Source organism: Dromiciops gliroides, chromosome 6 (genome assembly GCF_019393635.1).
Source record: "Dromiciops gliroides isolate mDroGli1 chromosome 6, mDroGli1.pri, whole genome shotgun sequence".
In the NCBI taxonomy this organism is placed as follows: Eukaryota; Metazoa; Chordata; class Mammalia; order Microbiotheria; family Microbiotheriidae; genus Dromiciops; species Dromiciops gliroides.
This window is the reverse complement of record NC_057866.1, coordinates 171594886-171607472: the sequence shown is the minus strand read 5'-3', so window position 1 is coordinate 171607472 and position 12587 is coordinate 171594886. Positions and strand designations below refer to the sequence as shown.

The window sequence follows — 12587 nt, the reverse complement described above, 5'->3', positions numbered from 1 at the left end:
AAAACAAAGAAAGAAACAAATTAAAACATGAGCCCACAGGTTCTTGAACGTTTTAAAGAAAATGAATATTTCCTTTAAAAAGCAAAAAATAAAATACTTGCTCTGTAGTATATAAATATTTAATGGCCATTTACTAGAAAGGGGTGTGAAACATAAACTTCTAGTATTCTAATATCCTTGTCCATGAAAATGCATTTTCTTTGTTAATGTACACTGGTATTTGCTCATCATGGACAAGGACATGAGAATAGTAGATGTTTATGGAAAACTAGAATACTAGAAGTTCAAGTGTGTGTGTATATATACATACATATGTACATGTGTGTAAAGAGAAGCACATATACACACATGCATATATACATGTATGTATTCATTCCTTAGTTGGAACTTACCTTTGCTCCTCTGATTTAGGAGATTTCCTTCAGACTATATAACTCAGGGTCTTAATTCCCAACTTTTGATTCTGGGACACACAGGGCTGCCCTTTTATATGCCTTTTGCCTCCTCTCCTCTCCCCCGCCCCATCCCATCCAACCATCTGGATTCATATGTAGTAGGTGCTAACTAACCTGGTTCACACCTTGGGGACCTCAGGCTCTGCTTTGGAATCTAGTTGGAGAGCTTTATTCAGCTCCTGGGTTGGAACTAATTAAAGCTTCACACCTCATTGATTTCCTCTCAACTAACCCTTTCACATGTGTTTTTTCCCTTCCTTGGATGCTTTTGTACAAATTTTACAATGTCCATTTTAAAGATAGAGACCCAAAACAGATCTGTAATAGAAATAGAGAAGGTAGGTAGATGGGCAAGTTTATGTGGGAAGAAGATATATGTGATTCAAAGCTATTGCTTCTGAGGTAGCTTTGGGAAAGACAGTTGAAAATATGAAACAGCAGTTCAAGTGAGAGTTGCAACTGGAAATATCACTTGTAGAATCTGTGCTGAAGTAAAATTCTGAACCTTGCCAGTGGATCAGATAGCCAAGGGTAGGAATTTCTGTATGCTTTGTAATCAGATGTCATTCATCCCATTTGCCACACAATGTTAGGAGAATGAACATTAAGGAAAGGAACTCCCAAACTGAGCTTAGGTTAATGTTATCAAATAAAGAGAAGACTTTTAAAAGAAATGTCCCACTAACCTCATCTCCTCTGGCACTTTATAAATAAAGTGGGAACACACAAACTTCTTCAACATCAGATCATTACTGATTTGAAGAGCCATGGGTAAGCAAGATAAAGATAGCTGACTAGCGGGCAGCTAGGTGGCCCAGTGGATAGAGCACTGGCCCTGGAGTCAGGAGTACCTGAGTTCAAATCCAACCTCAGACACTTAACACTTACTAGTTGTGTGACCCTGGGCACCGGAGGACTTTTGACTTTTATAAAGCCAAGGCCACAGTAACATAAATTGAAAAGCACACCCCTACAAGGCACTGAAAATTTTCTATTTAAGCAAAGGGAAAAATTAGACATGATTTCTCAGAAACCTTTAGAAATAATTTTAAAAATAGGTAAGAGACAGTCAAACAATATACACTTGTTCTAAGTCATATTAGAGGTCCCATGCCAAGTAGCCTTCAAAAGGTTATGAAAATTTTAAGTAAAAGATTTTCTATTCTGTGACTTTAAGGAGAGCAGTGTTTGATGTGTATTTTTTTTTGCTTTATGAAATGCAAGACAGAAATGTCAAACACTCCTGGGGCCCAAGTCTAAACTGAACAATATTAAAATATAATTGGGAAATATTTAACAAATTTAATAAAATACAAAAAACATAGATTACATTTAAACAAACTAAATCTATATGTCTCAGCAGGAATTGTAATGTATGGATCAGTGGCATCCATTCCTATTTGCATTTGACACTTTTGAGGGAGAGTACATTCTGTTAGCAGGAAAATCTAGCTGACCTTTGTCTGTGGTCTGATCCACCAATGTGATGTTTTCCATGATTATATATGTATAACCCATATCGGATTATTTACTGCCTCGAGAAGGGAGCAAGGGAGGGATAGAAATTACAATAGAAAAATATAAATAAAAAATGCCTACTTTGGAAAGGTCGGGGAGGGGCATTCTGGGAAGGTTACAGGAGGTATATATGTATTTATATATACATACATATGTATTATATGTTATACAATTATGAGTTATTTAGGTATTATATATAGTTATACTTAAAAAAATTTGTCAAATAAATTATTTCTATAAATTGATATGTATTTTATATCTATAAAACAGTTATTTAAGAAATTGAAATACTAAGTTATATGTATTATAATATATCTAGGTACATCTAAATGTAATAATGTAAACAATTTTCAATATATATGTCATATATGTGTCTTTGTGTATATTATATCTGTTTGATATATGTATAAATTATAATATATATATCACAATTATAAAAAGAAAAAAGAGTAAGAACACTTCTGTTCAAAGTTTCAAAGCTTTCAATGTATATCTTTTTATCATCATGTTCCTAATTCTTGCCAAATTCAGAATTCATGCAGAGAAAGAATGAGAAAAAATGCTTGCTGCATTTGTATATGTCTATAAAGGGCATCTAGGTGGCACAGTGGATAGAGCACAGGCCTTGGAATGAAGAGGATATTAGTTTAAATCCAGCCTCAGAAACTTGACTTACTTGCTAGCTGTGTGACCAAGGGCACTTCACTTAACCCTGATTGCCTCAAACATCCAGGGCCATTTCTAGTCATTTTGATCTATATCTTGTCATTGAACCCAGATGCTGCTGGAGGAGAGAGTGAGACTGATAACTTTGCACAGCCCTCCCTCAACAGGAGGGAGAAACTGGATGTTTCAAGGTCCAGAGTTATATCTCCTGAAAGGAGAGGAAGTGTTTTAGATTTGAACATTCTAGACTTTACAGGTCAGCATCAGAGACTGGAAATAATATTCAGGAAATCAAGTAATTGCCTGTCATTATCTTTGTCCCAACTGGGTATACTCTGAATCATTATTTGGAAATCTTCAACACATTCCCTTAGTTCCTTCTTTTATGCAGTTATGCATGCATTCATTCATTCTTTCTTTCATAATTCATTGTCCATTTAAGAAGCAACCTCTACTCATAATATGATGATCACAACTTGATCAACATCAGAGAATAGAAATACTTAAACCAGAGGAAAATTTCATCATGATGCTTAGTTCCCATTTTTAGAGATCATAGAAATCTTCAAAGTGTCCATTCCCCTGAAAGTTACTACTCACACACAACTCAAATATTATAGAGCTTAAGAAAAGGGGTTTAGAACTATACTCTGATAACTCTTTAGGTGGATTTAATCCAACTGGGCCTCTCTTAAGAGAAAAAAAATGATCCACTGAGACAAGAATCTCATTCTCCTGTTCTATCCTTCCTCTTCTTTGCAAAGAAAACCTATTTGTCAAAACCTGCCTCTTCTGCAGAATGGGAAGGCAAATGCTGGTGAGATCAGAAGGACCAGTGGGTGCTAAGGGATTGGGACAATGTGTCTTTTCCTATCTGAGAATTGCAGTAGTGATATAGAGTTGACAACAATTTACCAAGTTTTTAATTCAGTCAGGCCTAGGATACTGAATGAGAGATTTAGGGGGCTCAATCCTTTTCTTTGTGACCTCAACTTAAATCCTTCCCATCTCCTCTGGATATTTGACTTTTTATAAATTATCTCTTCTCCCTAATTCTCCATCTTTCTTAATCTTTCCCTTCTACCTATCAAAATGTACAAGGTCTGCTCTATTTTGGAACACCTTTACTTGAACCTAAAGCTTCATGTGCAATCATTTTTTATTATACTATTTCATGGAAATGACTGTTTTATTTTATAAATGAAAAATAAAATAAATAAAAATTTAAAACAAAAAAGGAGAAAAAGGCTATCATTCTAGATTTCTCAACTTTTAAATCTACCTATTTACTCTCATTGTCTGTACTTCCTTTCCTCTCTCTTCTTAAGCTGTTACAATCTAGGGCCCTCATGATCCCAGTGAAACTATTCCCTTTAATCATTCAATGACTTTACTTTCTAAAATCTTCTACATTCTTCTAAGTGTACATCCTCCTTGAATTTTCAGCAGCATTAGGTAATGCCTGCATGGACAATATAATAATATCATCAGATAGGCATAGAACTTGTTGAATGGATAAATTCAAAATTATTATAAATAGAGTATCAATTCATTTGCTTATAGGGTGGTATCTGAGTGTATCTATAACACCCTATTGTGAGAAAATAATGGGGGTTTGAGGACTCAGAAACCCCACACAAACACACACACAGAGGAACTCTGGCTGGTTTTGCAGGGCCAGCCCAGAGTCAGGAGAATTTCAAAGAAAATGTAGATCTACCATCCTAACTAACTAAAGGAAGTTAACTAACTTAAGGCCACCTTCAAGTCATGTCAATCAATGAACTTGAATGCTACCAGCCAATTAGCTTGGATCAAGGTGGAGTGACCCACCTCTACCTGAGACAGGTTAAAAACCTTGGAGAGGGGACGCTCACTCTCACTTGGCACATTCTTCCCTCTCCCATACTGCTCTCTCTTTCCCCTCTACCCTAGGTATGTAGGGCTTCTTAATTTTCTGAGCCATGTACGCTCTCTCTCTCTTTTTTTTTAAATTTATTAATTTTTTAAATTTTACATATAAGGTATTTTATTTTTTCCATTACATGTAAAGATAGTTCTCAACTTTTGTTATACAAAAAATATGGAACGCTTCACGAATTTGCATGTCATCCTTGCTCAGGGGCCATGCTAATCTTCTCTGTATCGTTCCAATTTTAGTATATGTGCTGCCGAAGCGAGCACCATGTGTGCTCTCTTTACTAATATTTAATATGCTTTAATAAATGCTTAATGCCCCAAAACTAGTGCAGTAGCCTCTAATTTCAAAGTAACAAATATATTATAAATCCCAGCTAAATTCCCTAACACTTGGGATAATTATAGGGTGACCCCATAAAATTTTATTCACCACACTATGATATTTCATATTTTTATCCATAGTTAATATGGAGCCCTAGATGGCATATTCATCAAATTGTCAGATGACACAAAGTGGGGAAACTGTGAGAAAATAATGGGGTTTTGGGACTTCCTGCCCCCCCCCAGAGCCTGGCTGACCTTTTTGAAGGTCAGACCAGTGTCAGGAAGTTACCTCACTCCTACCACACCTACCTTGAAAGCCTTGAACTCTGACCTCAGCACATTCTATTCATGGACCACCCTCAAATCCAGTGAATCAATGGACTTGAATGATACCAGCCAATTAACTTGGAGTGGTGTGTAGGGACTGCCTCTCTTCTGGACCTGCAGGTAGCTTCCACTCTCACAGGGACAGGAACTTTCTCCTTTTGGCCTGAGACTTGTAGGTGAAGGGGCTTCTCTCTCTCTCTCTCTCTCTCTCTCTCTCTCTCTCTCTCTCTCTCTCTCTCTCTCTCTCTTTCTCTCTCTTCCCTAGATCCTAGGTAGGCTTTCCTATCTTTCAGAGCCATATGTGCTCTCTTTACTAATATTTAATATATTTTAATAAATGCTTAGTGCCCTAAAACTGGTGCTAAATCTTCTAATTTATAAGTAACAACTATATTAGGAAGCCCAGCTAATTTTCCCCAAACCTGGGACAGAAATAAGGTGACCACATTTTAATTCACACGTCACAAAACCTAACATACTGTTACAAATTCAGGAATTAAAAGACTTAACCACCCAGAAAATGTATGTATAGAATTATTTTTATATATACATATTTGTGTCCTGTGGTAGTCATCTGTAGAACAAGAGAGGAGGGAAGAAGAAAAGGGAAAAAAGACATTTACATGATAACTTAATTATATATTTAAAAAGAATAGCAAGTGGTACATAATAGATTTGCAGTTTAATCTTTTTTATTATACTATGTTATAGAAATGCTTGTTTTATTGCATAAATTAAAAATAAAATAAAGTCTGAAAATATTAGATGGAAACACATAGGATGGTTGAACAGATATATTTGAAAAAGATCTGAGGTCTTTAATATATTAGACAATCAATATGAATCTGCTGCATAATGGGACAGATAAATCTAATACAATCTTGAGCTCAATTCAGAGAGGCTCAGCTTCCAAGAATGTGGAAGCTTCATTACCTTCTGTATTCTGCTCTCATCAAAGCATTCCTCCCAACTCCAGAGCAGACATGCTTTACAAAAGTTGTGCCCAGAGGGAACAGTCACTGGCTCAGTGAAATAGTCAAAACAAATGGGGTAGCTGAGGTCCTGCCTAAGATGTATAATGAGAATTGTAGGCTCCATATCCCTACACCTGGAAAGAAAGAAACACTATTGTGTTTTTACCCCTAGAATCATCCACTTAATTCAGTTTCACTTGTCTTTTTCCTTTAAAAAACTTCTATTGGGGCAGCTAGATGGCACAGTGGTTAAAGCACCGGCCCTGAATTCAGGAGTACCTGAGTTCAAATCTGGCCTCAGACACTTGACACTTACTTGCTGTGTGACCCTGGGCAAGTCACTTAACCCCCATTGCCCCGCAAAAAAAAAAAATTGCTTATCACCTACATTTCCCAATATATTCCTCCTCGCCTCCCAGAGAATCTTCCTGTAAAAACAGATTTTTTTTCCTTTAAGATTTATTTATTTTGCAGGGCAATGCGGGTTAAGTGACTTGCCCATGGTCACACAGCTAGTAAGTGTCACGTGTCTGAGGTCAGATTTGAACTCACATCCTCCTGAATCCAGGGCCAGTGCTTTATCCACTGTACCACCCAACTGCTCTAAGAATTTTTTTTTAAATAAGGAATGTTAAGCATTAAAAAATAAAACAGCCCAGGGCAGCAAGCACCTGGGCCAGGCAATTTCATCCTATAACATGGATTTTCCATTATACCTGTGTGTGTGATTCTTGGTGCCTTTGGTGGTCAAGCTGGACTACAACTATCATCATTAAGATGCAATGGAAACTTTTTTGAAGAATGTTGCCCAAACCCACAATTCTATAACTCATTTGCATAGTTTTGGGAAATCAGTATCAGTTCTATTCCAAGTCCACAATGTGGTAGGGAAGTAACTGTGGAGTCTCACTCTATACAAGTAATGGGCCAGCTTCAGAAGACTTATCAAACTGGAGAGGCTTCAAACATGAGTCTAGTAACAAATCAAATGTCTATCACTTAATAACATGAACTACCAGGGATCTGTCCTGAGACAGGCACAGTTAAGAATAATTTCCAAAACTAAAGAACAGATTAAAACAATGAACATAAAACATGGAAGGAAATCTAAACATGATGATTGCAAAGCAATATTTTATATACACTGATATCAACTTTTAAAAGAAAAGAAAGAGAAGGAAGAAAACAAGTCTCAAGGACAGGAATTTCAGCAAGACCCAGAAGGGGACAAAAAAATGAAAGTATCAACTTAAAAAAAATAAAATAAAATAAAACAATTTGACATTTTATGTAGTTTTCCATGGACATACCACCGATTCAGTACAGTGGAAAGACTGTATCCTTTGAAGATAGAGAAGATTGTATATTTTGGACATTAGACCATTTTCAGAGAAACTTGCCACAAAGGGTTTATTTTTCCCCTTGAATTTTAGCTGCATTGGTTTTGTATGTGAGAAGAATTTTCAATTTTATGTAAGTTGTCCATTATTCCTTCTATAATCTTCTTTATCCCTTCTTTGATCGTGAACTCTTGTCCTATGCCTAGAATTTTGTACCTCAAATCTATTTTGCAATATGACTTTTTTTATGATATGACTTTTTAGATCTAAGTAACAAATACATTTGGAAATTATCTTGGTATATGTTGTGACATTGCAGTAACAAATCTCTTTTCTGCCAGACTTGTATCCAGTTTTCCAAATAATATTTTTAAAAAGTGAATCCTTACTCCAGGTGCTGGAGTTTGGGGATTTATCAAATGTTGTTACTATGTTTTCTAGCTTCTATATTTGGTGAGATTAATCTGTTCCACTGTTTAAATCTCTATTTTTTAACTGCTATTTTTGTTTTGTTAGAGATCTGGTACTAAGACAGAACTCTAAAGCACATTCCCACACAGGGGGCAGGGCTTGGATCACAACCTTAAAAGAAGCAACCAAAAAGAGGGACAATGAACTAGCAGACAATTATCATAAAAACCAGGGTGGAAAGGTAGTCAACAGTGTCAAATGCTTCAAAAGTTATGGATTGGCACTGAGAAAAGGACTGAAGAAAATAATCTACTTGTCCTGAACCCCAAGAAGCCAGACCCTGTTTCAGGGTGTGCCCACAAGGAAATTCACATCCATTGGAAATCTCAAGTCTTGGGAAATCAGAGGAAATAGTGTATCAGAGTCGAATTACTTCCATCAGATATTCTAAGCTATCGTTCAGAAATCAGTGTAAAAAATCCCATTCATATTAGACCTCTTCATATCACATCCCATCTTCCCTCTGGCATTTTTTTGAAAAACTGATAAAATTCTGAAAATTCTCTATCTTTGACTACTCTATTGAGTGCTCATGGGGTTTTCTCCTAAGGGCCCCAAATTGAGGCAAGAGAAGGAATCTATTTGCCCCTTGCTCCCTTTCATAGCCCTCCTCTTCCCCTCTGGCCAATCATTCTGAAAATTATTTTACAGGCTTGTTTCATGTGTCATTCATCATTTTTGATGAAATAAGCTGATCCACAGGTGGTTTTCACCCCATTCATCATATAACTGGCTCATCTGTCCTCCTACTTAGGGATTTTAAAATACTTTATGTTGATGTATCCTTAGAAACCATAGCCTCCCAGTTCATCAACCTCTTCAATTTTATGACATATATCCACAATATTTCAGCACATGCTAACACTGGTGTCATGCCATATACCTCCCTATCACCCATCACTATCACATTTTTAAAAAGGTTAAACTTAGAAATTCCCCCCTTTTTCATAATCTGAAATCCTTCCTTTTAGCCCCTTTTTATCACTCTTACTAAAACTAAATTTTCTCCTCAGCATGATATCCAGTCAATTCATGCCTGTTATCCCACCACATTTCTGGATTTACTTTTATCTCTTTATTATTTTCTCTCTAATTGACTCATTCCAAAACACTGTATGTTATGCCTTTGAATTCTAGTCCCCTTGTCCTAAATGAATCACGCCTTGTCCTTTGTCAAGCTAATCATGACTAGGAAGAAGAAAACAAAAACTCATCCTAGAAAGACTATTATTAAAAAAAACCTAGAATAATGATCAGAAAAATGTAGGTGTTATTGATAAAATCCACTTTCTCAATCAAGAGCCATACAAAACAAAAGAAAACTTATCCTAAGTTCATTATCAGAAGAAGAACAGATGACCTTGAAGCACTGGACGTCATCAAACTTAAATATTCAGGTAAAAAGTGTCTAGGAGATTTGATTTCCTTGTTTGTTTACTTTTTATAATTCCTGGAAGTCTTGTGACCATTGAATAAAGGAAAAAATCATAAATAATTGATATATAGAAAAATTGAAATTGTTTCAGATTTTGAGAAATTCCCATTTGGAGCTAGGATACTGGAACAGAATTCTTAGAGGAGGTTCAGGAAGTTATCCTAAGTCAGAAACTACAACAATCTTGAAATTAGAAACCCTCCATCTTAGTTTATCACCGTATATTGTCCTGTCTTTTATGGTTGCACTGTACTTTCCCACCCCTTCCTCCTACACATAATCCAGAACCTGATTAGTGTTCTACCTACACTCTCTTGGAAGCCATTAAACAAAGATAAAAAAGGAGATATCTGCCCACGCAAATTTTATTTCAAAAAGCTCGAACTCTCCTAATCACAGTAATCATTATTTCTAAATATTAAGTGGTCAACAGAAGTAATTAGTGACAAACATTTAGTTAACATTTGGCACAAAATACTATATAAAATTTATGCCAAACTTATGAAAACTGTTGAAAACTTCACATTCTGAACATCTTAACATGTCCCCGCCTTTCACATGCTAAATTTCCCTGTATTTCCTGGCTCCGAGAAGTCAGTTTGAGAAAGAGGTTGAGAGAAGATCACATGCAAATGCTTGGTTTTCTAATGAATGCATGGAGACCCATAATTCAGTAAAGGAGAATGCAAATCTCACTGAAGGCCAGATTTAAGTTAAATGTTGGAGCTGCTAATTAGTGATGAACAACAAACACATTTTTAAACAGAAGTATGGAACCAGAAATAAACTTTGTCTTTACTATATTCCAAATAGAAGTCTTTGCCCTGTCCTTGGGAAAGCCTCTACCTCTGCAGTAACTCTTTATTCTATCCTTTCCCCTTTTTCTGTTTGTGCTGGTGTCCTAATAGACTCTGCATCTTGAAATAAGGTGATGACCTTTCTACACAGGAGATGGTGACTCATTATTTCCTTATGTCCATTTCCAAAAGGAAAACTGGAAAAGTAATATTCTCAGATAGGATGCTTACCTTTACTTCTAAGTGCTTTCTTTGAGAGTTTGCACCTCCACATGTAAGATAGTAAGAGTAAGCTTCTGTCCCTGAGCTGAAATAAATTTGAAGTCCCTAGTATCTGTATAGATTCACACCTATAAGGTATGAATTTGCTGGTATCTCACTAAGATTAAGAGCCCTGCTCATAACCACATCCCAGGCATGCATTCACAACTAGCCTGGAGTTTTAGAGGCAATAACTTTATGCAACAAACACTTTAAATGCTTATTACATGTAAGGCACTAGGTTATATCATTAATATTCAAGAGTCAGAGCTGCTTTTAAGTGTACTAAGGGAGAATAGAAGGAAGAATTGTCCACAAATTAATGTGATGATAATTAGAATATGATATGTTCAAATAATAATTCCTGATATCTTGTGGTATATTTCCAGAACAACTTTCTAATAATCATGTTTTAAACAAATTAAAACAGTCATAAGAGTAAATTATTAAACGTTTCAAGATATCACTTTTAAATATCAAAAGTCAAGGTACAACAGATTCATGATACAAATAGTACATAAGGTAGATGTTCAAATTTATGGAGAAAGATGATGATTCATAATGCTTAGTTGAGATGCCTTTGAGATACATGAGTACTTATTGAAAAGATAGTTGGAAAAATAATTATGAATTCAATGTGAGTGTTTTGGTTTGATAAAACAATTTTGGAGTCTTTGTCAAGGAGAAATTGAAACCATGGGAGTAGATGAGATAGACATAGTAAAAATTAGGGGGCTAAAATAAATGTAAAGAAATTTATGGGTTGGGAGGAGAAGCTAGATGGCACAGTGGATAAAACATTTGCCCTGTATTCAGGAGGATGTGAGTTCAAATCTGGCCCAGACACTTGACACTTACAAGCTGCATGACCCTGGGCAGGCAGTCACTTAACCCTCATTGACCCTCAAAAAAAAAAAGAAAGGAAAGAAAGAAAGAAGGAAAGTTATGGGATGGCTTCCATTTTTCACTGGTAGCAAATTCAGATATTGGACCATATATTTTGTTTTTATGACATTTCAGTCTCACTTAGATTACACAGCCAATCAGGGGCATTCTTTAGAAACTGATATATGAAAATAAAACATTTCATGGGAAAAGGATTCATTGATAAGAGGGGGATCAGTCAAGGGAGAAAGGAATAGCATTGTGAATGCAAATGACAATACTGCAAAAATAATCCCCATTCAAAGGCAGGAGAATGAGGGAAGAAACCAAATAATTATACAATTGTGAGGACAGTCCTTCTAGACAAAACTGTAGTGTCTCTTATCCTAAAATAGCAAGTAACTGTTACAACAGAGGATGGAACAACATGCTCTACAGTGTCCTTTCATAAACTGGCAATGCATTATTTCTCCTTACTTTTCCCTATTAAGCTACCAAATTAGTCAATGAAGATATTGCGAAGCAATTATGATTTTTTATCTCCTCCTGCCTCACAAACACTATATATATATATATATATATATATATATATATATATATATATATATATATAGTGTGTGTGTGTGTGTGTGTGTGGTGTATACATACATACATACATACATACATATATATATATATATAAATATCCACATAGACAAAATTGTTGACTCCATGATGTTTGCTGAGAGAATGCAAGGGAAGAGGACCCAGGACAAAGCTCTGGTGTGCATCTAAGTAGAGGTGACAGGATATGGAAAATGAGCTAGCTAAAGGAAACTGAAGAACAGTCTAAAAGAGTAGAACCAAGAGAAAGTGATCATGAAAGCACATGAAGAATATCTAGGAAGAAGTGTGGAGTCAGCAGAGTGTTAATTGCTGAAGAGAGGTCAAGGAGAACCAAGAAAATAATTGAGGAAGATAATTTGGTTTTAATATCTCTCTCCTCTGAATAATACACATAAAGACTTGTTAGAAGCAGCAAAAGATCATAGGGAAGAGGTAGATACTGAAGGCCCTGGATAAAGCTCAGGAGCAGAGGATGGAGTATGACATAGGACTATCCACACATAGTACATTCTAGAGAAAATCCTTTTTGGAACAGAGAGAAAATTAATTACTGGTGGAATTATAAAGTCATCCAACAATTTTCAAGAGAGATCTGGAATTATGCACAA

The 12587-nt window shown here is 35.7% G+C and overlaps 1 non-coding gene across 1 annotated transcript; it reads right to left on the bottom strand.

Annotated features, from left to right (window-relative positions):
• Positions 1–4716: 4716 nt before the first annotated feature.
• On the bottom strand, positions 4717–4823 carry LOC122733197. Its single transcript, XR_006353781.1, has one exon. It is a non-coding gene; the product is annotated as a U6 spliceosomal RNA (small nuclear RNA).
• Positions 4824–12587: the final 7764 nt, after the last annotated feature.